We start from the raw sequence: 24,239 nt of genomic DNA, 5'->3' as shown, positions 1-24,239 counted from the left end.
ACTCACCAACACACACTATAAAAACATGAATCATTAGACTGGTTTTAATCAAAGGATACTTCTGGTACAGCAACGACCACCAGAGAGCAGGCTAAGCACAAGACTCACTACAGCATGCTCGTAAGCCTTCAGATCACGGTGCACCTCTTTTGTCAGGGCCTTCCCTTAGCGCATTAACTGCAAAATGATCACACCAGCAAGTGCCAACTCCCAGACCTGAAGCTCTGCATAGCTCGAAAGCTTGTCTCTCTCACCAACAGAAGTTTGTCCAATAAAAGGGATTGCCTCACCCACCTTGTCTCTCTAGGCTAGACCCAACCACTCATAAGTAAATGGTTTACAAAAATGGCAAGAAAACTGGCCCCTTTTCCTGAAAAATCACCACCATACAGGTACTAATGCCTAAGTGCTATGGTGGGTGCCTTAGAAATAGAGCAAATAATTGATATTTCAGTGGCTCACCTGTAACAGCTGAACAAAAAGTAAATTTGGGTTCAAACAGAACATTTAATTCAACCAGAAACTTGGGGGAGAGAGGGGGGCTAGGGGGTGGGAAGAGGGTTTTTTTTTTTCTTTTTAGAACACGTTTTTGGGTGTTTTTCACCATTTTATTTAACAGACCCAGCTAAATTTTGAAATGAAACATTGATTTTCATTTAAACTTTTCAAAGCCCCTCCCCCATTTTTCATTTGGCTGAAATTGTTTGTCACAGCCAACCCAAATTTACAAATAGATTTGTTTGATGGAAAAATGCATTTTTTGGCAAACAAGCTATTACTGAAAAGAAATTCACCCAGTTCTACTTTGAAATGCAGGTAATAATGGTTTGTCTCTGCCCAGGATTAGTATGACAGGTATCCGAGGAAGTGGGCTGTGGCTCACGAAAGCTCATGCTCAAATAAACTGGTTAGTCTCTAAGGCGCCACAAGGACTCCTGTTCTTTTTTCAGGATTAGTACGGCTGCCAATTTTGGTTGGGTGTATTTCTGGAGATTTCAGCACATGACATAATCTTTAATTAAAGATTAATCTTTAATTCTGGGAGACTGCAGGCCACTCCTGGAAGGCTGACAGCCCTAATGGTTAGCAGAGCTCTGCAGCGTGACGGCGACGTGGGAATAGCTCTGAAAGTGCTCAGCGCCCTGCATTAGTAACTCTGTATGTTCATGCAGGCACTCTGCGATAGATGCATTTTATAAACCCTAAAATGACTGGCTAAAATTGAACAATAAAAGTGTGTCTGGGGTCTGAAACAATAACCCAACGCACGGGACTTTCAATGTAATTATGATTTCCGCCCTCTTCATCCTGAACACCTCGTGACTTGCCATCTAAAATTTCCAGTTGTGTTTAATACACTTCGCAGTCCTTCCCATTGGTCCACTCTGGCAGCTCAGGGAGCAGCAAATTACGTCTAAGGGACCAGGAATGTTATGAATGAGGAGAAACTCTGCAGTTTCAGCTAACAATGCTTCAGCGAAACGGGGCAGAGGCGGGGAATGAATAGACAGGTTGTGTCAAGTGTAAGGAAGGTTACTTGAAACTAGACCCATTTTTCAACAAGCGAAGCATGAAAGGTGTTGTTAAAAAGCACCCAGATCCAGCACAGGAGGTGCTCAATGTAAAATATCCATTACTGGTTATGAAACCCAAGGGAATCTGGTGTGTTCAGGTTACTGAGCAAAGCAAGAAGTGACTTTATATTCTGCTGGTTGAGCAGTGCTGAGACCTGTAGGGAAAGTCACTTTATCTCCTTATGGTGGAGGAACAGTGCAAGGCAGAGACACAGAATATGAAGATCCATGGCAAGCGTTGGGGCCCTGATCTACCTAAATTTTCTGTGCGCCCGAGAAAGACTGTCTCCCAGTCCTCCCCTTCTTCCACAAGGGAGGCAGCCTAAACCCGCCACAGCAGCTGGACAGCTTGTACTTCATCAGCTTGTACTTCCTGCTTCTCCACCTCTGATATACTGCTCCAACATTACGTGACATGAATCCCAATGATCCTGCCTGAGTCAGCACGTTCTTTCTGGAGCACCCCGCGTTGGAATACCCCCACCAGAAGGTATCCTATTTACATAATAACTCATAAGACCTGCTCACTGGAACAACCCCCACCCAGAATTCTCCAACATTCCAAACACTCCTTAGAGGGTCGTTCCAGGCAGCTGTCTCAGTGCTGGGCAACCCTGCATAGAGGTTGAGGAGGGAAGATTTCCTCTTCAAGGAATGGTCTAGCAGAATGGTGTTCAAAATTATAGGTAATAAAATCCAGCAGGCCTAACCTGTCTTATTTTAAAACTTTAATAAAGTGCTTTGGCTACAAATGAGCTTTTCTTTATTCTTTTATTTCGCTTACTTGCACTGAAATGGGAACTGCAAATACACATGGACTAAAGTCCAGTGTAAGATTGGAAGGCTGCTGTAAATTATTCTGAGAGATAAGGTGGATGGGTGGGTCTGGCTAGATCTGAAGAAGCCCTCTGCATAAGTTCAAAAGCTTGTCTCTCACATAAACAGAAGTTGGTCCAATAAAGGATATTACCTCACCCACCTTGTCTCTCTAATATTTTGGGACCAACATGGCTACAAAAATACTGCATACAACAATGTACATTCTTCTGACATATATGGGGTTGTGTATGGAAAGTCACAATATTTGCCCACCCTTCCTAAAACATCAGGATTTGCACTTCACCAGCATCTGGAGAGAAAACAGGATTTGAGGTCCAATTTTCATCCCATGGGAGATGGAAAAGAGAGAAGAAAGGGGAAAGGTAACAGTAGAGGGAGACAGAGCAGAAAGGAAAGAGAAAAAAGAATACACAAGATTAGGTGAGAGAGGTGAAAGCTAAAGCTTGGACTTCAGCTTGGCATCCCCCACCCAGGTCAGTGGGGCTCGGGCGGGTTCAGGCTTCCGTCCCCCTCTCCTAGAGTCGTGTAGTAATTTTTATAGTCAGAAGGGGGCCATGGTGCAATGAAGTTTGAGAACCCCTGCCCTAGACCATCTGCCCATCCCTCATTTCCTTCATGAAAAAAAAGTGAGCAGGCTTTGTTCACTTGGGGATTCCATTTCCACAAAACTGGGTTAAATCACAGTCCTTGATATTACACCAAAACCAATGAGTTCTGGATTTCAAAAGAACAGTTTATCAAATGAGTTCAAAGAAAGCCAATCCTGCCAAAAGAAAGGGCATTTTTAGCTGTATTAATCTGTGTTGCACTTCTGAGTCATCAGAGCTGCCACCTTCACTTTGCACTAATGTGTTTAAGAATTGGCAAAACAGGTATTTAATTGTATGCATGCAAAATTTTTCAAAGGTGTTCTAGAATGCACATCTGTTTGGATAGACTGGCATAACTGGTTTTAAATGGCCTCATTTATTGTCAATCCAAAACGTCAAGTGCCCCATTTGATACTGGTACAGCGAGTTGTCAGCACACAGATTTCTAGAGCAAAGAAAACAGAACACCAAATCCTGAGATCCCATGGTCAATCTGGCTGGATAGCAATGGAATGTGGAGCCCCCCCACATCTAGAGTACCAGTCCTAATCCAGGTCAGTAATGACCGAAATTAGTCACCATTTGGTGACCTAAATCATAATCCAATCCAGTCTCAGTTGAAAAAGGTTCCACATTACAAAATTCATCAGCACAATTGGTATCCTTTTTGGTAGTTTCAAGCACAGAGGTGAAGCCAGAGAGATTGCTCTCTCCTCTGAGCTGTAGGAGTGATCTCATGAACAGAGACAAGGTCTGCATTTGGAAGACTGCACTATAACTGTCCATGTTGTATCTGTCCTGTCCCAGGAGAATTTTATAAGCATTAATTTCACTTTAAAATAAATGTCTCATCACATCTGTGTGTCTAGATTTCAGCTAGATGTTCTCAGAATTTGACAACTGCCTGCCACTTTTACTCAAACCTTCTGTTTATCATCAAGTCACACATTTGTGTTAGGCAGCCTGCATCACCAAATGCAAAAGACTACTCCAATATAGCCCTACAGTAAATAGCACTGGGTCAGCAATCCCAGTTGAACCATCAAGCACGAATATAATGAAATGCAGGTTAAACAGCAGTCAGTGTGATGCAGGAGGAGATTGTTAATATTAATGAACACAGCATTGCTTGCAAAATGTGGAAACTCCGTAGCCTGTTCCAGCTAATGCTCAAAACAAAAAGAGGAGGGAACAAATTTACTTTCCTTTTCTCCCTCCAGCAAAACATGTCCTCAGAAAGGAAAACGTAGCATTAAGTTTTACTTTTCTGTTGATACCTCAGGAAAAGGGAGAAAAAACAGACTCTTTACAATTTTAAAAACAGTGCTCACAGTCAGCACCTAGGTGCATATACAATATAAACAAACAACAATTTAAATTATATTTACCAACTTGAATGCTCTTTGTGAGATATTTAAGCCCCAAATCTGCCCTCCTATACACTGGCTAATGAACAGGAACTGTGGAGGCAGAATTTGGCCCTTAAAGCTCTGACTAAAAATCTGAGTAGTTCACATTTAAATACCAAAAATCTTAGCAATTTTAAATGTTGAGAGGAAGCCTGGCAAGAGAGCTAGAAAAGAAGCCAGTCCTGCTTCTCAAAAGAAAACATTACTTTATCATAACCTCACTGAATGACAAAATATTGAGCACTTAAATGACTTCACTGAGTTTTGGATCAGGCCCATCCAAAACATTCGAAGAGGTTCACAAAAAAGGAGCAGGTATCATTAATCGCTTTTAAAAAAAACCAACACTCCACTGCCTGTGAAACTGAGGCACAGGGAAGTTAACTGACTTAACAAAGGCACACTGCAAAGCAGTGTCAGAGTCAAGAATAGAACCCAGGTCCCTCCAACTTCCTAGCCCCTAGACTATTGCTGCTGTTTATTGCAGGTTACATGTAGGGCTCCCTCCTACCATAAGCATGACAGTGTGGTGACATTCTATAAAGAAAACAGCCCAAGGTCAATCTCCTTGAGCAATTTCCTGAGTTGCTTCTTCTGGAAATCTGAAAGAGAACTGAACATTTTAAACTTGTCACTAGATTTCTTACTACGGCATCCAGAACAAAAAAAAACTCTCGGCTGCATTTTCAGTCTTGGTCACATGCAACAGTTCCTCAAAGACACGATATTGCACTGAGGAACATTTTTCTTTTCTTTAAGCACAAACAGATTCAAACCCAGCATAGAGATCCTGCTGCAGACTCAGGTGGCACAGTGCAACACGTCATTATTTTGCTGTCCAGAGTTAGATGCCAGGGCATAAGTGCTGGTTTTTAGGGGTTTTTTGTTTTGGTTTTAATTACACACACACTTTCAGGGAACAACTGCAAAGCATACAGAAAACAACACTGCACCCAATGATACATTTTGCCTTTCAGAAGTGGAATGATCAAGCAGTAAGACATGAGAGATCAAGCAGTAAGACATGAGAGGGTGGATGCTATTAGTAATTATCTTTAGCCCAGTGGTGTCAGGCATGAGGCCGAAACACTCAAGAGCATATTTATGACAAACTTGTCCTGCATTTTTAATTGAGATTATAAAACAGATCTTTCCTTCAATGATGCATATATTGTAAAACAGTGGTTTTCAACCAGTAGTCCTGGGGTCCGCAGACTATGTCTAAGGGGTCTGCGAAAGGCTGTTACTACTTTAGAACAGTGGCTTTCAACCTGAGGTCCATGGACCCCTGGCGGTCCTCCGACTATGTCTAAGATTTTCAAAGCAGTTCGCACCTCCATTAGAAATTTTTTAAGAGTCTGAAAATGAAAAAAGGTCGAAAACCACTGTATTAGAGGCTATCTGGGACCAAACATGTAAATAGAAGCTACAATTGTTGGTTTACTGTCTCTTCCCAGACCTTTCACATCAAATAGTCTTGTCCTTCATTTTACTGTAGACAGCAAACAGCAGCGTGCATACGTCTGCAGCTATACAAAAAAATGTTATTATTTCTATCAGACTCCTTATCCTCTACTAAACTTCTCCTTCCAGGAGATCCTTTTGCCTCATTTGCCCACATTATCCATTCTTCCATGACACAACTTACTCACAGAACAGCCTCCTGAATCAACATTTGCCAGTCCCCAAAAAAGAGTTTGTTTTGAAAAGCCAGTGTGCAATATCAGAATAAAACTCCACCACACACCATTTATAGTGATTGTCTGTATGGGCTCACTGTGGGTTCAGATTGTCAGCTCTCTGGAGCAAGGACTACTGGAAAGTGCCATGTATATCTACATGCAAGTTATAAGATTACAACATCATGTAATGTAAGTAAATGACAGTGAATACTCTTCAAAACAAAAGTGTTTAATTAGAGAATGGAAGACTGTAAATGGCCAAATTTACTTCCACACTTTTGACACAGCACCTTTCAAATCAAATAATTCGGCAAACGTTACAAAAGGAAATTCTGAAAGAAGAGAAAGCGACACAGACAGACAGAGAAAACAGATTAAGTCAGCAACCAGCCTCAATGCATATGCTGGTGCTGTGCTACATTAAAAGGTAGGATTTCAATGCACTAGAGTTTTTGTTTGTTCACTGTTTAACTGCTCAGTATAAGAAACTTTGTTGTTTTTTTTTATTTTACTAACAAATAATAATAGTTATAAGCAATGGCAATACCTCACTCAGTGTATGCAGTGTCTTGGCTTGTTTTTGATTGTGTTGTTAAACTGGCAGCAATTTGGAGCAAGGACACATTATTTGTTTGGCACAGATCACCCGCCATTCAGAACAGTGTACACCTACACTGCTCTACAAAAAGAGAGACAAAAGCAATTGTAAAATGAAAGTACTCATCAAAAACAGAGCATCTTATTGGAAAATATCAAACATCACCACCCTAATTTAGGCTGCTTTGTTAAATGCTCAGAGGAAGCCTTACGATGATACCACAAAACACAAAGGAATAGAGGGAGCAATTCCCCAGAGAACCACGGCTCACTCCTAGGACTACCTAGTGTGTAAAGAAATGCCACTACGGTGCATGTTTGTGTCTCACAATGTGCCAGGCTCAGGTGTTGGTTCCTAATTAGATTGTGCTTCATGCAGGGAGAAACCACAGAAGGGCAATTGAGAATATCTGAGGAAGTCAACTACCTCAGCTCACCTGGGCATTTTAATAAGCAGCAGAATAGCTCTCTCATAGCAGGGAAATGCCTAAGGCTAGTAGTGGCAAAGAGGAAGGAAGATCCCCTTAATAGTCACATTCAGCTTCTTTTTACACTTGGAACACGTAAATTAGCTCCTGTTTTAACGTCTGTGTAGGATCTGGAATCCGGGCCACTGGTCTTCTCCACAGAGTGAGACCCAGGAAATTACGATGAAGGAACCTAAGATGGTCACAGTACTGTAGACAGAAGCACCTTAGGCAGAATCACGATTCTGATATTGAGCTGCTGGTGGTATGCGTAGATAAGCTTCCTGTGGGTCCACAGATGAACACTGGGATGACCATGCGTGCTCCGTGAACCTTTTGGGCACAAAGTGACCTTGGTCTAACTATTGCAAGCCCCAAATGGGATAAACCCATGCTTGTTCTCTTGGGGACAATAAATACCAGAGAATCTCTTGTCAGGAAGAAATGGAACAAGAGCGTAAATTGCTTGTATTTGCTTATGGCTAATACCTTGACCTTTTGTTCAGGAATTGAGGCAGCTAGTGGGGGACAATGCTGTTCTGAGCAAAGGGGATAGATGTAGGCCAGGGGCGGGAAAACCTGATGTGGCCCTCATGCCAAAAGGTTTCCGAAATTGTATGGAGGGCTGGTTAGGGGAGGCTGTGCCTCTCCAAACAGCTAGGCGTGGTCCAGCCCCCACCCCCTATCCGACACCCTCTGCTTCTCGCCCCCTGATGCCCCTCCAGGACTCCTGCCCCATCCAACCCCCTCTGACCTCCCCCGGACCCCCCGCCCTGACTGCCCTCCGCTGCCCCATCCAACCCCTCCTCTCATTCCTGACTGCTCCCCCCCGCCCCCGGACTGCCCCCATTCAACCCCCCTGTTCCCTGCCCTCTGACCGCCCCGACCCCTATCAACACCCCCGCCCCCGATGACCACCCAAACTCCCCTGCTTCTATCCAACCCCCCCTGCTCCCTTTCCGCGCTGCCTGGAGCGCTGGTGGCTGGTGGTGCTATAGCCGTGCCGCCCACAGCACCAGGACAGGCAGCCGCACCGCCCGGCTGGAGCCAGCCACGCACCGAGCAGCACAGAGCACCGGGTCCGGCCACGGCTCTGCAGCTGCGCTGCGGCCCAGAGCATTGCACTGCGGCGCATGGAGCTGAGGCTGCGGGGGAGGGGGAAGAGCAGGGGCGGGGCGGGGTGCTAACCTTCCTGGGCCAGGAGCTCAGGGGCCGGGCAAGAGGATCCCGTGGGCTGGATGTGGCCCACAGGCTGTAGTTTGCCCACCTTTGATGTAGGCAGTAACCTTGGGATGCTGCAGAGAGCTCAGTGGTCTGAGGTGGTTAGGTCTCCACTGGTCTAGAAAGGTGAGAAGTCTGCCCTTTAGCTCCAGAGGTCTCTTGAAAGGGAGTGAGGAGGACTCCAGGAACGGACACAACAGGGAGCCTTTAGCTCCCTCTCAGGAAGTATTAGAGCCAAAAAAATAGTTCCTCTGGAAATTTCTTTCCTTTACTGCCATCACCATAAAAGAGAAAACAAAAAGTTAAAACTTGGGTCTGTTATAAAAGTTAAATATTTGGGGTCGGCTTTTCACAAGCTCTCAGCATTGATCTAACTGCTCCCATTGGTTCCCACTGAGCACTTCTGAAAACCCCATCCTTGGGCTTTCGTGACTAGCCGCACCATCTGATCCCAGTTTTCCAAAAAGGCCTTAAGAGTGCAATGGAAGAGGTTCCTAAAGAGACAGCTCCCAGGCTGCGGCAGAGCTATATATTAGACATGGAAGAAAACTCCTGCCAGTTTGCTCCAATAGGAAGCTTGGAAAGCTTAGCTGAGTTGGTGGAAAGGGCAATACTTTATAGTGTGTGGGGGCGAGGGGGTTTCACCCCATGTGTTGTTACTGACTGCATTAACTGCCAGGTGAGGGTATGATTTAGTCAAATCTTTCCCTCCTTCACAACCGGGGGATTTCCACCTAAGTAACAGCTACGCTATAGGCTTAATTTTAAGTGATTTAGTGATATCACTGTCAAGAAAGATAAGTTCTCTAAAAGGGAGAATTTAGAGGAGCCAGGAGCTGTAGCTCACGAAAGCTCATGCTCAAATAAATTGGTTAGTCTCTAAGGTGCCACAAGTACTCCTTTTCTTTTTACTCTTCCTCTGGGATGTCCTCAGACGTAGCTGTCTGCAGGGACAACCCCACAGAAGAAAAGAGAGCTTCCCCGAAGCTCTTTCCTAGCGATTACCTGTTTATTGTGAGATTTGTCAAGAGAGTTTAAGCCAGCCTTATCAGGAAGAGTAGGAGATGCAGGGGGTGTGTCCTGCTCTTGGAGAGCTATTTAACAATGCAGCCAGTCTCTGAAGACATACTGTTCTGGTTTCCCTATTTAGGGTGGGGGAAGGAAAGGGATATTTTAAGGAGCCATTTGCACTCTTCACTTCAAAGGCTTTAGTCAACAGGGAAGCTAAATCATGCATAAGTGATGATGAAGTGGCAAGAGAATAACCCCTACTGACAAAAGAGTCAGGGAATATTCTCTACTTCTCCCAAAGACTTCTATGCAGATCAGCCAGACCTGCTGGAGTGGAAGATCCAGGTAAATCTCTTGTCCACCATCACCTGATTCAACAGTTCAGAGTCTCTGGAAACAAATAAGGCAAATCCAGCTGACAGAGGGCCTAAAGAGCCTTTCTGCAAAAAGAACATTTAATTGGCTTGCTCTTTGTGGTTTTCTGCCATCTCAGCCACTACCAGAGGATTTTATTCTGACGTTTCGCAGTCTGGAAAGAGCAGGGATTTGAGGGTGCATCTTCCTCTCTAAAGAGGAAGAGAAAGACAAGGAATTTGGGGCTGATGGGAGGAGACTGAAAGTTCTCAGTACCAAAACTGTTATAGATACGATTGGTGCTACTGCCAGTCAGCATTCCACAGTGGCACCTTAGGGTCAAAGTTACAGAAAAGAACTAACTATATTAGATCAGAATCCATCTGCAAGCAAAAAGGACACAATACCCTAGTAGAGGTCACAGACAGCATACAGTACCAGGTAGCAGCTCAGAAAGCCACTTCCCAAACTCTGGAATTTCCTTTCATATATAAAGCTATTAAGTCAAACTAACTCATGAATTCAGTTCTTCCTTCTCAACGCAAGTAATAAGAAAGCAGATAAGCCTGCAAAACCGCCTGGCCTGCTAGCAGGTAACTATCAAGCCAGTTCATTTTTGTACAGACATTGTATTCAAACAACTTTTCACCAGTAAATCTAGATTGATTTGATTTTCTTCCTTAACACCTCTCAACTACTACCAGAAATGGATGAAATAATGTGCCTGTTACTACAACTACAACATAATTAGGGAAGCACTGTCTTTGTTCCAGTTGAGAATTTCTGCAGATTTCCCACAGTCAGTAATAAAAGGAGTTCAATATGTAATAATATATCACCAACTAAGAGAAATACAGCCCTTGCAGTATGGGGTTTCCTTAGCAAGAATATCAAAATACAGGGAGACGGTGTTTGAGAGGCAGTGGGCAAAAAGAAGTATTTATCAAGCCACCTTTCAATTCTACCCTCCTCTTTAACAGTAATGATCCCTCTTTCACATCAGTTTTCTCTTGGAATGGATGCTGTCACAGTTACAGGTGAGCTGCCTTTTAGACACCTTTGCAGTGCCTCTTGAGTGCACCCCTCAGGTGACTGCCTAGCTTTCTTCACCTCCCTCAAGGTTGGAATGTCATAGTTCAAGCACTCTTTGACTGGCGCTCTGGGTTGCAGCCCCCATTTTCCAACCGTGTAAACAGGACAGGATCAACTGTATTTGGCACCTGCATGAAAATTTCTCTCCAAAAGCTTGTGACCTGCACCTGATTAAAGTGACTGAAAACAAAAGTATTGTTTATCTACCCAAAAGGTACATAAGCAGAGAAAAGTATTAAAATAACAAAAGCCCCATATGGCTGGCTCTTACCAAAGACTTATCTTTACCTTGCAAGTCTGTGGTAAATTCCACTCAGACCAGGATGCCTACTTCTGACCTGGGAGGGACAGACAGATCTGCTGCTGTTTCGCTCTCGCCCTGTCAGCATCTGTCCCCCCCAAGCCGCTGCTGCTTGGTCCCCTATTCCTTTCTCTCCAGGCGGGTTTATGATCCTTTTTATCTTAGGGTCCCAGATGGAAAAACAAACTTGTTAACCTGGCTTTGAACCGGTCAAGTAGGCATTTCCTAATTAACAGTTCCCCATTGTTCTCATTAGGACCCTTGGTATTCTCTCTGGAGGTATCTTATTTCTGCCATTGCTTCATTTTTCCAACTTCATAAGGGCAGGCAGAATAATATCAAGCGTACATATAATATTCATAAAAATAATATAGCTATCTCCCTCAATCCCCATCAATGTCTATAGCAATATCCAGTCAGGAGCATCAGAAAGTTTTTCCTTTTCAAAATTTGCCCAACAAACAAGAGCTCTGTAACAGAAAGCAACTTCCTCCTTGGTATTACTCCTCTCCAGATGGTGGGGGGCAGTGCAGGAGGAAGGCTAGAAGTAGAAAAACTTTCTACAATTGTAGGTGAAGAGTCTTGCCTAAACTTGTAGCTAAAGGTACCCAAATGAAGGACAACAGGCTTCCCCTTAGCTCCCTGCCGATATTATAGTTGCTCAGTTACACTACCCTTAATACAGATGAGAAGCAGTACATAAATTAAGTACCAGCAAATGTCACAAATTAACACTGTTTTCAATACATCCCTCAACTGGGGTGGTGTTTCCATTGGCATTTTGATTTGATGAAAAACATTTATAAGGACAACACTGCAGTTTGTAAAATAGGTACAGAAGGAAATTTGAATAACTGAATTTAGAAATGGAAAAGGCAGACTAGGCCATCTTATTCTAGCCTGCTGAGAACTTCTATAGCCAGTCTTTGTCCTCTCTTCGCTGATTTGTGCTTGGACAGGCCCAGATTCTCCACTTATTCTCTTCTGCAGAAAGTCACAATTCTGGGATAGTTATTTCAGAGGTGATCACCGTGAAAGTAAGCAAGTCACTGCAAACAGGCAGGTTGTTTATTAGTTAGAACAAGAGACTAAAAGTCAGGAAACCTGGGTTCTGATTCCTGACCAAACTTTGGTTCCCTTTCCTAACTTGTTGTGAGACTTTGGGCCTCTCTGTGCCTAAATTACGCCATCTGTAAAAATGGGAATGATAACACTTAAAGCACTTTGCTTAAACTATTGAGATTCTTGACGGAAAATCACTGCAAGAGTGCACAGTAATGTTATTAGTATTACAATTCCAGTCCAGGATCCAAAGAGGATAGGCTTGGAAGAACCTAAAGCTCTTGATTCCCTCCTATTAAAGTCTCTCTCTAAACAATTCTTGTGTGTGTTCAATATATCAATTTTAAACAAGTTTGAGTGTACATGTTTGTTTTAAACCTGCTGTCTATTAATTTAATTCAGTGGCCCCTACTTCTTGTGTTATGAGGAGGAGTAAATAACACTTCCTTATTTACTTTCTCCACACCAGTCATGATTTTATAGACCTCTATCATATCCCCCCTTAGTTGTCTCTTTTCCAAGCTGAAAAGTCTCAGTCTTATTAATCTCTCCTTATATAGAAGTTGTTCCATACCCCTAATAATTTTTGTTGCCTTTTTCTGAACCTCTTCAAGTCCAATATATCCTTTTGAGATGGGGTGACCACATCTGCGCGCAGTATTCAAGATGTGGGCGTACCATGGATTTATATAGAGGCTATATATATATGTATGATATTTTCTGTTTTAGGCCACTTCTAGATTACTCCAAATGGATAACGTTTTTATCAAAATATGCTTTCCCATGAGATTAGTTGAATAGTTTGAAATTACAGATGAGTACCTACATAGACAGATTATTCATCCAAAGTACTATATGCAAATAAGGTGCAAACAATTGTGAGAAAAGTCATAACTCCACACTGAAGACAGCTCTTTGCTTAAGAATTCAGAATTAAGTCCACCACAACTCACCTACTTGATTTAGTCCGTTAACTACCTAGATTCCAAAGCCTGGGTCTCTTTATTGACCAATCATGCATCTTCCCTTTAAAAATACCTTACCTTATGGTTTTCAGTTAATACCTTTTTACTTTGGATTATTTATCCTCACACCTCCTTTAAAAATGGCAAAAATGAAGTAGCTACTTAAATTTTATTCCATATCCTGTAATCAATATGCTTAACACACTGCAGACAAGATTAATGCTGTAACTTGCTAAAAAATAGTGGCAATTGTGGAGTAATGTTGTTGCCACAGCAAACTAATGAAAATGGCCAAAAATGTGAGTCAAAAGCGTAGAGAGACTAAATTCTTTGGACCATTTAAAATTATGCTACCAGATCAATAATAAAGATCCCAGTGCATCCATGGTGTTGTCCAACTGAAGCCAATCGAGTTCCATCAGGGATGAGCCTACCCCAATATCTTCTCCCTCACCCAACAAAATCTTCATCCATATTAATAAAACTATAGATTTTTAACAGCTAAAATATTTTAAAACTTTTACATTTCTCTCTTTATGCCACCCCAAGGTTGTATTTTTCTACTGACAATGAAAACTGATTACTGTAAGCCCTTCAGAACAGGTACTATCATCTTTGTGTATGTCCCAGTACCGAGAATGTCATGGGCAGAACTGGAAAAGAAATATCCAGTAGTGAGAAAGATCATTTTGGTTTACAGCAAGTTTCACTTTCTGGTTCTCCTGCACTAGGCTGCGCTGCTTGGGTTGCAGACAATGCAGTGGGGTGTTTGTTAAAACAAAAAGCAGTTTCCATTGGAATTTAAACGCAAAAAAATCTGTTAGACCTCAGTCCTGCGATGGGGCTCTGCATGGGCACAGGCTTCCACCTATATGATGCTTTTGGAGGATCAAGCATAAGGGTGAGACATTCACACAGCACTTATTTATGGAAACATTTCTAACCATCTTAGGTTTTGTAAAAGATTTTTGTATTACAACTTATTTTTTAATCTTAATTTGTGGCCATCTCTGACTGGACACATCCCTTTTAAAAAAACAAAAATAATGTTTGAACAAATTCAAAGATGGCTCCCTAGTCAAAATGTAATATTTTAACCACATTTTCCTATTACTACAATGTATGACTCTGTCCAACTTTTCCTTGCATTTCAATTGAATTTAAAGGTTTTGGTTTAGTACTAAAGAACTTTGTATTTTCAGAGTTATTTATGTTTTAGGCAACAGTACAAAGCTCATATCATGAAAACGGGTTTTCTGTGTTTTTTGCCCATATTAACTGCCTCCCTCCACCGAAACATTTCATATATCTGCAGCTGGACCCCCCTAGCCACAACATCCTCCAGCTGAAATGGCTATATTTAGTGACTGCACAGCCACAGGAGATGAATGGTGCAGAAACCTACAAACTATTCTCCAAACATTAACTTAAACCTGACCTGATCGAGTCTAAAGCCTGCACCAGTATCACTGGTGTGATCTGGATTAAAGTTTAGTGGCTGGAAAAAACACCAAGCACCTGGAATAATAGTCTCTGCAAAACACTTTGGGAGAAGGGGAAGCTGTGAGGAATCCGGTTACCAAAAAAAAAAAAAAATCAGTCTCCTTGTTCTAAAGGAGTCTTTCTTCATTACTGTATTCACTGCATTACAATCCCATATAGTCAGGTGAAAAGAACACATTTCTTGAACAAAAACACAGTTATGCGATCCTTGCCCTGAATTATATTAAGCTTTCTCCAGAAAGAAGTGTAGAAAATGTCTGACTGTCTCTCACTCCCAGGCTCCTGATTAAAGCTGCAGATTCAGGACTCCTGGGTTCTCTCTCTAGCTCTGCCATCAACCTACTTCATGGATAGTAGGTAAATGAGGAGAGCTGCTGGTCAAAGAATCATGATAAATTGTATTTATCATATGTTCATCACCTCCACAGGAGGTATAAACCTACATTACATCAAAATGAATACACATTAAACCTAAATCCCACCAACAAAATGCATAAGTCAAAATATCAGAATCATAAAATGTGAAATTGGCAATTTTATTACAGCAGTGTGACCCTTTTGCAACCAAACCTCTAAACCAGGAGAAACTCTGCCAGCTCCAGGTTCAAACAGAGAAATGAAACCTAATGGTTTCATTTCCTTCTCTCATTCCTGTCTCTGTGCATTGTTCATGCTGTCCTTTATGCATAGAATGATCTCAGGATGCCAACCCATCAACTTCCCTTAACTGAAATCACTCCTAAAAATTCACTTTTGCAAAAACTATAAGAAGTGATTTTATGATTAGTTAGGGGAGGAGCACATTAAAAAATCCAACTCACCACCTCTACATTTCCTAGTGCATCTTGACTTTTATGTGCCAGTGTTCTACACTGTAATCTTTACAGAACAGGCACTTCTTTATTTCTGTACATTCTAAAGCACAATCACATTGCCAAGGCTAAACAAATAAATTTTTGAAAAGAAACTTTTTTTTAAGCCTCCCAATCTTTTATAGTCACCTAAACCAAAAACTTATCCCTGGATGGGCAGAACATTTACAAAAGATCAACTGGCAGTTTTATAACAAAACCTGAGACAGCAGTCTGGATCAAACGAACTTTTGTGCCCAGGTATGACATGCACAGGGTTTAACGAACTCAATGGTTTCCTTTTGAGTTTTGCCTTTGCTGCGCTAGGTACAAACTAAGCCCCAAACCGAAAACCAAAGTTCATGGGGCGCAGGCATGACCTGCAACTGACGTGTGCATAAGTCCTACTCATTAACTGTTTTTTTAGGAAAAGAAAAGAAGTACAAGTGGCACCTTAGAGACTAACCAATTTATTTGAGCATAAGCCTTTTTCAGGGTACATCAGGGAAGGCAACAGCAACTGAACATGTGAATATGTACGAGTCAATCTATTGCTCTATGTGTGACAGACAGACAGGGCACTCCGAACATAGAGCACAGTGGCTTCTCGGTTCTCTTAAAAATCACTGAGAGATTAATGCTGGCAGCAGGCAGCATACCACAATATGTCAACAGCAATTATTTTCTCAATATTTCTACAGATTACCTAATACACTGGCATGATTTTTCAATGCCATTCATTTTGCCACACACTTTTACCAAGTAATTTGTTTGCTTTCACTTGGTCACTTTCCACTATCACCAAGTGCTGAGGACAATTGGGCATATAATGAATTGGAGAAACTGAAGGAATTCTTGGGGAAGGTATACATTATTATAATATGAAACCTCACCACATGCATTTAAGAGAATCAAATATCAATAACATCACAACTAATGGTTGAACTTTGATGGGAACAAAGGTCTAGAGAAAGTAGTATTTACAAAAAGCAGAAATTAAAACGCCAAAAATAACAGTCAAGCATTTTTAATAAGCCCCTAAGATATTCTGGGGCTAAGACATACCCAAACCCTGCACAGAAGCACAAGAGGAAGGGGAGGAGAAGGCAGCATAAGAGTCTCCCCAACACAATGTCCTTGTACAGGAGTTGGTCAAAGGATCAGCAAAGTGTGCTGGGCAGTGTCCTCCTCTGGCCCCCTTTACTAGCAGGATGATTCTAGTACCAGAAACACAGCTCACACTGCTTTGCCTCTATGTATGGTCACATTTGTGAAAAGCAGGATTTAGACATATATAAAACAGGGACCATTCACCAGCTATTGCGTTGGTCATAAATCCCTTGAGAAGCAAAGTCTCTGCTCCCTGATATTATCCCCTATGGACCATAGCTATTTGACAAGTGGCAGGACCACAGCCTCATACCTCTATACCAACAAGCAACTCTAGTTGGGCGGTAAAGGACTGCACGTTGCATCCCTGGAAAGGGTGGCAGAGTTGCCAATTGGGGCATGCTTCTCTAGGAACAATGCTGGTGGATTGGGACTTGCACTGTAAAATGGCGCCCCCCCACTCTCTCTCTCTCACACACACACACACAGCTTTAAAAGCTGCAGTTTGACCTTGAGTATCAGAACTTCTACAGATTTCACCATGCAAATTCTGAGCAGTATTCTTACTTATTATTTAAATAGGAATAATATATAACCATTCCTTTAAATGGCTGAAAATGTTAAGAAAACCACATACGGTAAAACTGAGAGAAAACTGAATTAGAAGAGGATATATAACCAGCAACAGTGATTTATAAAAGGGTATGAAAATGTCACTTATATTAGATATGCAAACTTTAAAAGCCTCAGAGTCCTAGCATGACACCAGATAATGAAAGAAGCACTGGACCTCTCAACCACAATATGCTTTCTATTTTTCAGTCAGACTCAAGTATTTCACCATTTCTAGTTTTGTTACTAACAAGACACGTGTTCTTTGTTCTTCTGTTTCAGTATCAAGGCTATGTATAAAAATCTAGTGAAATATTTCTTCATTTAAAAACATGTTTATCCATGCATATATGTATGTATGAACACAATACACTATGTACTTACATAACCAAACTGAAGTTCTGACCAGTCCTATGTAGTTCTACTCTGAAAAGTGACTGTAAAAAAATGCAGTTCCAGGTTTGTCATCTCTCTCCAACTCCATATCAAATGTGCTCTGTTCATAAGCAAGTTACTATTTTCATAACTACCCCCACTGCAAATGCAACCAGGTATGTGAGAATCAAGTTGGTCTCTCTCTCGCACCATCACCAATAATATGGATTCTACAGACCAAATTTTGACTGAAGGTAACAATTGTGCAACTCCTTTGCCTTCAATGAGGTTTCATAGAAGAGACCAACTGGAAGTTAGTAAACAAATCCAAGACTGTACGAGGAAGAGAGCCCGTCCATTTCACTCTCTTAGCCATACTGTCTCTGCAGGCGTATAAACTGGTAACAGCTCATTTTCGTCACTCAGAGCAGCTGACAGGACACCAAATCAACACAAAGGTTGAAATCCTGTGCTGGGCCTCCAGGAGGCTCTGGGGGAGGGAAAAGGTGGCTTTCATTTAAGCAATTTTTGCACCCTCAGAATTCCACACTGCTTCAGGAGCCAGCACAACCATCAATTTACAACAGCCTCGTCAGGGCGGCCTCTGGTTTGCTCCGCAGCCTGGGGCAGTTCAGAATCCCCCCCTAGCACCTGGGGGCATGATCCTGCCCCTAGCATGCCCTCTACCCTGAGTTTTAAGTGTGGCTAGAGTACTGAGTGTCTGTGCCAGGATGAGGGTGGGAATTCTCCCTTAGCCCTTTTGAGGGCTATTTACGGTCCCTATATGCTGCTGTGGTGGCTCCCATCCTAGGGTGACCAGATGTCCTGATAGTAGGGGCTTTGTCTTATATAGGCAACTATCCGTGCACCCCCCCGCTGAGAAAATAGTGCCCACATTTGTCACACTTGCTATCTGGTCACCCTCTACACAGGAGCAGAACCTTTCTCAAGGAGCACATTCAAATAAAATGATTTTACATCGTCTGTTTTCACAGTAGACCCACACTTGGAAATGAAGAGGCCCCTGAGGATTTGAAAGAGACAAATGTAACGTCCTGTTTAAATAATCTTTTAATGGATTTGGGTATTTGCCTTCCCTTGAGTAGCCTTACACTCTTAGGGTTCAATCCTCCAGTAACAATGTCTTCTATGAGGCGCTTTGTTTGAGTAAAAAATGACAGAACGGAATCCATAGTTTAAGTAGCTCTCTCTCACCGCTTACATTGCACAAGCTTAGCCTAAGTGACATAATGCATATATACAACAGAGCTACTGTCCCAGACTCTGCTACACTGACATTGGCTGGCTGCAGAGATGGAAATTAATGGTCACAACATGTACCTATTTCGATTATGAACAGGTTCTGTGAAGCATGATCGCATTCTAGACACCTCAGCGCTCAGGAACATTTCTGTTTCATTTGACTCACACACTGTGTGTTCGAGAGACTGGGCAGTAAGTCACAGCTCTCAGGGTTATTTCATCTTTAATTAGCATAAGGAAATTCAGCGCAACTTTCCCCCACAATTACCTCGTCCAGAGATGATGGTTCCTATTCTAACTGTAAATGGGGTCCCAGGTGCGCATACATATAATGCACATACATAACAGTTCACACAGCTATTTATGGGCATGAGGACTAAGACACTGCTACTGTGGAAACCATAGCTCTGAATTTCCTGGCTCTTAGGTTTTAAATTCTCAGCCTCAATGTGCACTTACATTTCTTTTCACCTTGAATTAAAACTTCTGTGCCTTACAGAAAAGGATACGTCAGAAACATCCAGCCTCAACAAATATGAACCGAATCATTGTTTATATTTTTTTATACAGCATTGTGTATTTAAAGGCTCTCCAAGCAGTTAACATATGATGAGCCAGATCATGCCGTGGGTTGAGTGGGAATGAGAATGGGGAAAAGACGATATTGGGGGGGGTGTCTCTTCCACCCCACTCAGCAGCACTTAAAGATCATCACCTTTTGAACCATAGGCAGGGGGGCTGGTTCTTGCCTGCACAGTGCAGCATAGCTCCAAGAAGGTATGGGCCACACTCCCTGATCAAGAGAGAGTTTCCCAGGCAGCTCACGCACCCTTTTACAAAGGAGCAGCAAGGCGTAGCTGGCTACGAGTGCTCCTGCGGCCCCCTTTCACTGGCACGATGGTTCTAGTACTAGAAGCACAGATGGCCTTGCTTTGCTCCCCTGCACGGTCACTACTGCTAAAGGCAAATTTAGATCTACGTTTCCTAGGAATCCATTCAACAGCTACTGAAATGCAACCAACTCTAGGGTGCGAATGTAGCTGCTGTTTGACAGCACACAACTCTCTGCAGTACGTTAGAACAGGAGGGGAGGAAAATGCCATATCCAGTTAAAACTGAAGAGGGGAATTAGGGAGGTACAATGGAACTGGCCTGTCTGATATTTTTACAGAGACAAGGTGGGTGAGGTGAAAGAGACAAGTTTTCAAGCACACACAGCTCTTCTTCAGGTCGGCTCCATGGTAAATTTTCCAAAGTCTAGGCACAACTATGGAGGAACAAAAGCTCAAATACATTTAAATACATAGGGCAAATTCATGCTGGGTGGAACTCCAGTGACTCCGGTGGAGCTTAACTAGAGATGCATTTGGCTCCTTTCAATTTATGCTGATCTATAATTTTAGATCTAGAAAGTCTCTACAAAAAAATTATAAAATAAAGTAACTGTGGTCCTGTGACAACACATCTCAGCATCAACTGAAAGAAAACCTGTGCCACTGCATAAAAACAAAGTTTGCTCTTGGAGCTGGTTTCATCAGCAGTTTTTAGGTGTCCTCAAGACAACTGCATATTGTGTAATCTCCATTTGTGTCACAAACCCCTTGACTAAAACTCACAGCAAGTAAAGTGCAGAGCAATAGTCTCTTCATTATTCCAGAGTCGTCCTATTTTCATGATCATCTTAGGCATTTATAAGGCACCCATCACTCTGATATCTAGGTGCTTAGGCAATTTACAAGGACAGTTGGTAGGCTGTTGATCACCAACATAAAAGTATTTCCTAATAAGTGAAGTGCTAATCAGATGACATTCTTATCATAAAAAAAAGCTGCTCTTAAAAAAAAAAAAAAAAAGCTTAAAGTCTTCATACGCTGGAACACAAAAGGCACCATCAATATGAAACAAAGTGACTTGTTCTGATCCTACCGTCCTCCCCAATATGCACATGCAGGGCCTCTTCCTGTAGCAGGCCCCAAGCAAAAACAAGACCCGGCTCAAATGGGATGTCAAAACGTCAAACGTTACATATTTAACTCTTGCGCTTCTGAAATCCCACACACACAAAGATTGTTTTGGGGTTTTTTTTTTGGAAAGAGCTTGATAGGATTACACCTTCCTCACTGTCGCTCAGTTAGGCAGGGCAAAAGACTTTGCTTGGTGTTACCTATGGAATCTTGCTAAAATAAAATTTTAACTAAACTCTATTTCACTTCCCCAGTTTTCATTCCCGTACTCAAGACTAGTTTGAATGAGCTCTACAGGTTCTCTCAAATTCTTGCATGTGCTCTTTGTAAGAGGATCCCTTCCTTCCCCCTCTGCCCCCCTCTTTCCCCCAGCCCACATTTCATCTCCACTTTAGGCTCTGCTTCTTAGCTGCTTTCTTTCAGCCAAGGGAAGCTTAACAGGACTTTCTTTGGAGCCCATAATCACTATCCTGAGATTAGCCACGGGTAGGTGTTGCTGACAGAAGCATGGCATTCCCTTTCTCAGAGCCAAACACACTGCCATGCTCAAAAAGTCAGGCCAGATCCTGGAATCAAACTCGGGTGTCTTGCAGAGTGGTTAATGAGGGACCAGCCTCACTCTCTTCATTTTAACCTCTGCAATTGCAACTCTGGGTTTCCTGCCTTTATGCAGGGTACATGGTGCTTTCCCTAGAGAACAAGAGTGACTGCGTAACAGCAATTCTGAAGTAGAGCCAAACCCTGTTCCCATTCACAAAACTCCCATTCATTTTGGCAGAAGCAGGATTAGGCGCATTAAAAACTGCTGCCACCTTAAATGAAAACTTCCCTGCTACCTTTTTTGGGGGGTATTATTATTACAAATATTGAGACATCATAGTCCACGTGTGTACAGATAGAACGTGCATTCAGACTGTATATCAATACACATTCAGACACTTTAAAAGTGAATTATGAAGGAAACAGAGGTTCCAAGTATCTGCCCTTTATTGCTTCTTTAAGACAGAAAGATGGCTACTACAGGCCCCTCCCCACCTAAATATTAATTTTGGCTCTGCTCTTCCCCCTCACACATTAGAAATATTAGGTCCTGGCTTTCCTGTTTGCTGAAGGATTCTTTGAAGGACTGGAGCTGAACAGAAACATCACAATAGGCTGATGCCTGAGCGGCAGCTTTCCCAGCCCAAGACTCAATACTCCTTTCTGACTCACTTGAAGTTTGGAAAGCTACAACTCAAATTTCAGCCTCCGGTGGAGTCGCTATTCAACTCCGGTCCTTCAAAGAATCCTTCAGCAAAAGGGACGGTAGCCAGAACCTAGTTTGTGGAAAGCTGGGAGGGGGTGGTCACTGTGGGGAGAGAAGCAAAAAAGCACCCAGCTCACACATCATAAAGGAGCAGTGAAAGGCACATACATTTTTTTAAACGCACTGGAATAGTTGTAGGGTGATTTTGTAAATAATAGCAGGTTCTGAACAAACAGCTCTAAGAATTAAAAAAATAGAATACCTCTGTGTAAGAAGTCTACAACAGCAGGGAGTATAGGTTTTGAGATACTGTTAACAACTTTTTGACTTTTAAATAGGCTTTTAGAACATATTCCATTTTGTGCAACAGAGTTGTGGAGACAAACTTCTGACACTGGTAACTCGTTAAGGGAAGACTAAGATTAATCACAGGCTTCAACTTCTGCACACTGTTGTCCCATATCACAATCTGTTAATACAATATACCGGGAACTCCTCTGAGGCCGGTAAGGGACATTAACATTGCAGTTGTAGAAAGTCCCCGATCCCAAACTATTACACTGGCATTCATCCCATTTTTAAAATGTGCTGAAATGCTCGTTGTTAAAAGAAAGCAGATTCAAGCCCATAATGCCCAACAGATCATGCAGAGTTTCCATCTGTGAACAAGCAAGTCACAAAACGTGGGTTTTTCAAAAATATCCTCTCCCAATCCTGCAGGGAATGTCTTCTGGTTTAAAACCCACTTCCCAACCAAGACTGGGGCCCCAAAGTAAACATGTATCAGAGAGTTTTCTCCTCTGCAGTCCTGTTACCAGAGGGGTGGAGACTGTGTCAGCCTATAAAGAGAATGGGGGCACACCAAGTGGTTAAGCTGTTCTAAAGCTGGACCGGCACGTCCAAGTTCAAAAAGATTTGAACATGTACTTACTTACAAAACACACACAAAGTATCGGTCATCATTTAGGCATAAAAAATAGATCTCAGGAGAATGTTCCTATTAGCCTTATTTAACATTTTAAAATGTGTGATCTAATGATTGTAGTGCCTTTCACCCAAACAATCCCAAAGCACTTTGCAAACCACAGATGCCCAGGAATGCTGCACCTGCTGCTGAAATGCAGCCACTTCTAGGGTGGAAATGAAGCAACTGTTTACCGGAGCAGGGAAGTATTTTCTGCCAGTTTAATTACAGAAATGTTTTATAAATAAACAATTATCTTTTACACAGTGTTCATTTATTAGACAGCACCAATCTAGAACATTAGATGTCTCCCTGAATGTGATTTTTCCTTGCACTCAAATTATAATAATTTCATCTGCTTGAGATCCTGTTATAAACAGTACTGAATAGAAGGGTCAGGCACTTGTGAAGATATATATTTTGACTGTCAGTGACGTGTTATACTGGGACCCAAATGTACATTACAGTATGTTACTCACATTTGTTTCAATTGAAATACCAAATAAAACACCCACTGCAATGCACTCTCTGTCTGTTGGCAGCATTCCATATAGTTAAGCTCTTGATGTCCTTCATCCCCAAATGCTCCATTAGAGGCAGCAGGCTGTGCTCTATTGTTGGAAGACTCAGTGGAACACATCCCCAGTAGGTCAGTTACCTCTCGTCTAAATCGCTTAAGGAAAGAGTATGTTAGAACCCAACAACTGTTTCCTGTTCACACCTGATGGAATAAACAATGTGACAACTACCAAAGTAGATGTATTTTTTAAAAGGGACGTCAGAGCTGGCAAGCGGTATTGGACTGACAGCTCTGGTGACTCAAGAATCTGTTGATCCACAGGACAGTACATGCACGAGCAGTGGTAATGCAAATTTCCACACAGTCTCACCAATAAGCTTCAACCCGAAGCTGGAAGGAGCACCCCCAAGGGGGAATTCAGTTTCTATCGACTATTCAATCATAGAGCTCCCTACATGAAACTACCAATTACAGGGGTTGTTCTTGAAATAGGGATGCCTGTTAACCAGGAACTGGACTAAGACCATCAGCTCATGTCACATCTAACCCATTACCAACTCCCTGAGTCAAACCTGGCTAAAACCACCCTGGCTCAAAAAAACCACAGCAGTTTTTAAAGACCACTTTCTGAATAGAGTACATGCTCTACCTTGTTCTAGTCACATA

At 42.2% G+C, this 24,239-nt stretch overlaps 1 protein-coding gene across 1 annotated transcript in view; it reads right to left on the bottom strand.

Annotated features, from left to right (window-relative positions):
- Positions 1–24,239, bottom strand: part of SETD1B (SET domain containing 1B, histone lysine methyltransferase) — a 70,433-nt gene that overhangs the window by 35,684 nt on the left and 10,510 nt on the right. The gene's annotated exons all lie outside the window — the stretch shown is intronic.

This window comes from Eretmochelys imbricata, chromosome 15 (genome assembly GCF_965152235.1).
Source record: "Eretmochelys imbricata isolate rEreImb1 chromosome 15, rEreImb1.hap1, whole genome shotgun sequence".
NCBI lineage: Eukaryota > Metazoa > Chordata > Testudines > Cheloniidae > Eretmochelys > Eretmochelys imbricata.
This window is presented reverse-complemented; position numbering and strand designations above follow the sequence as displayed.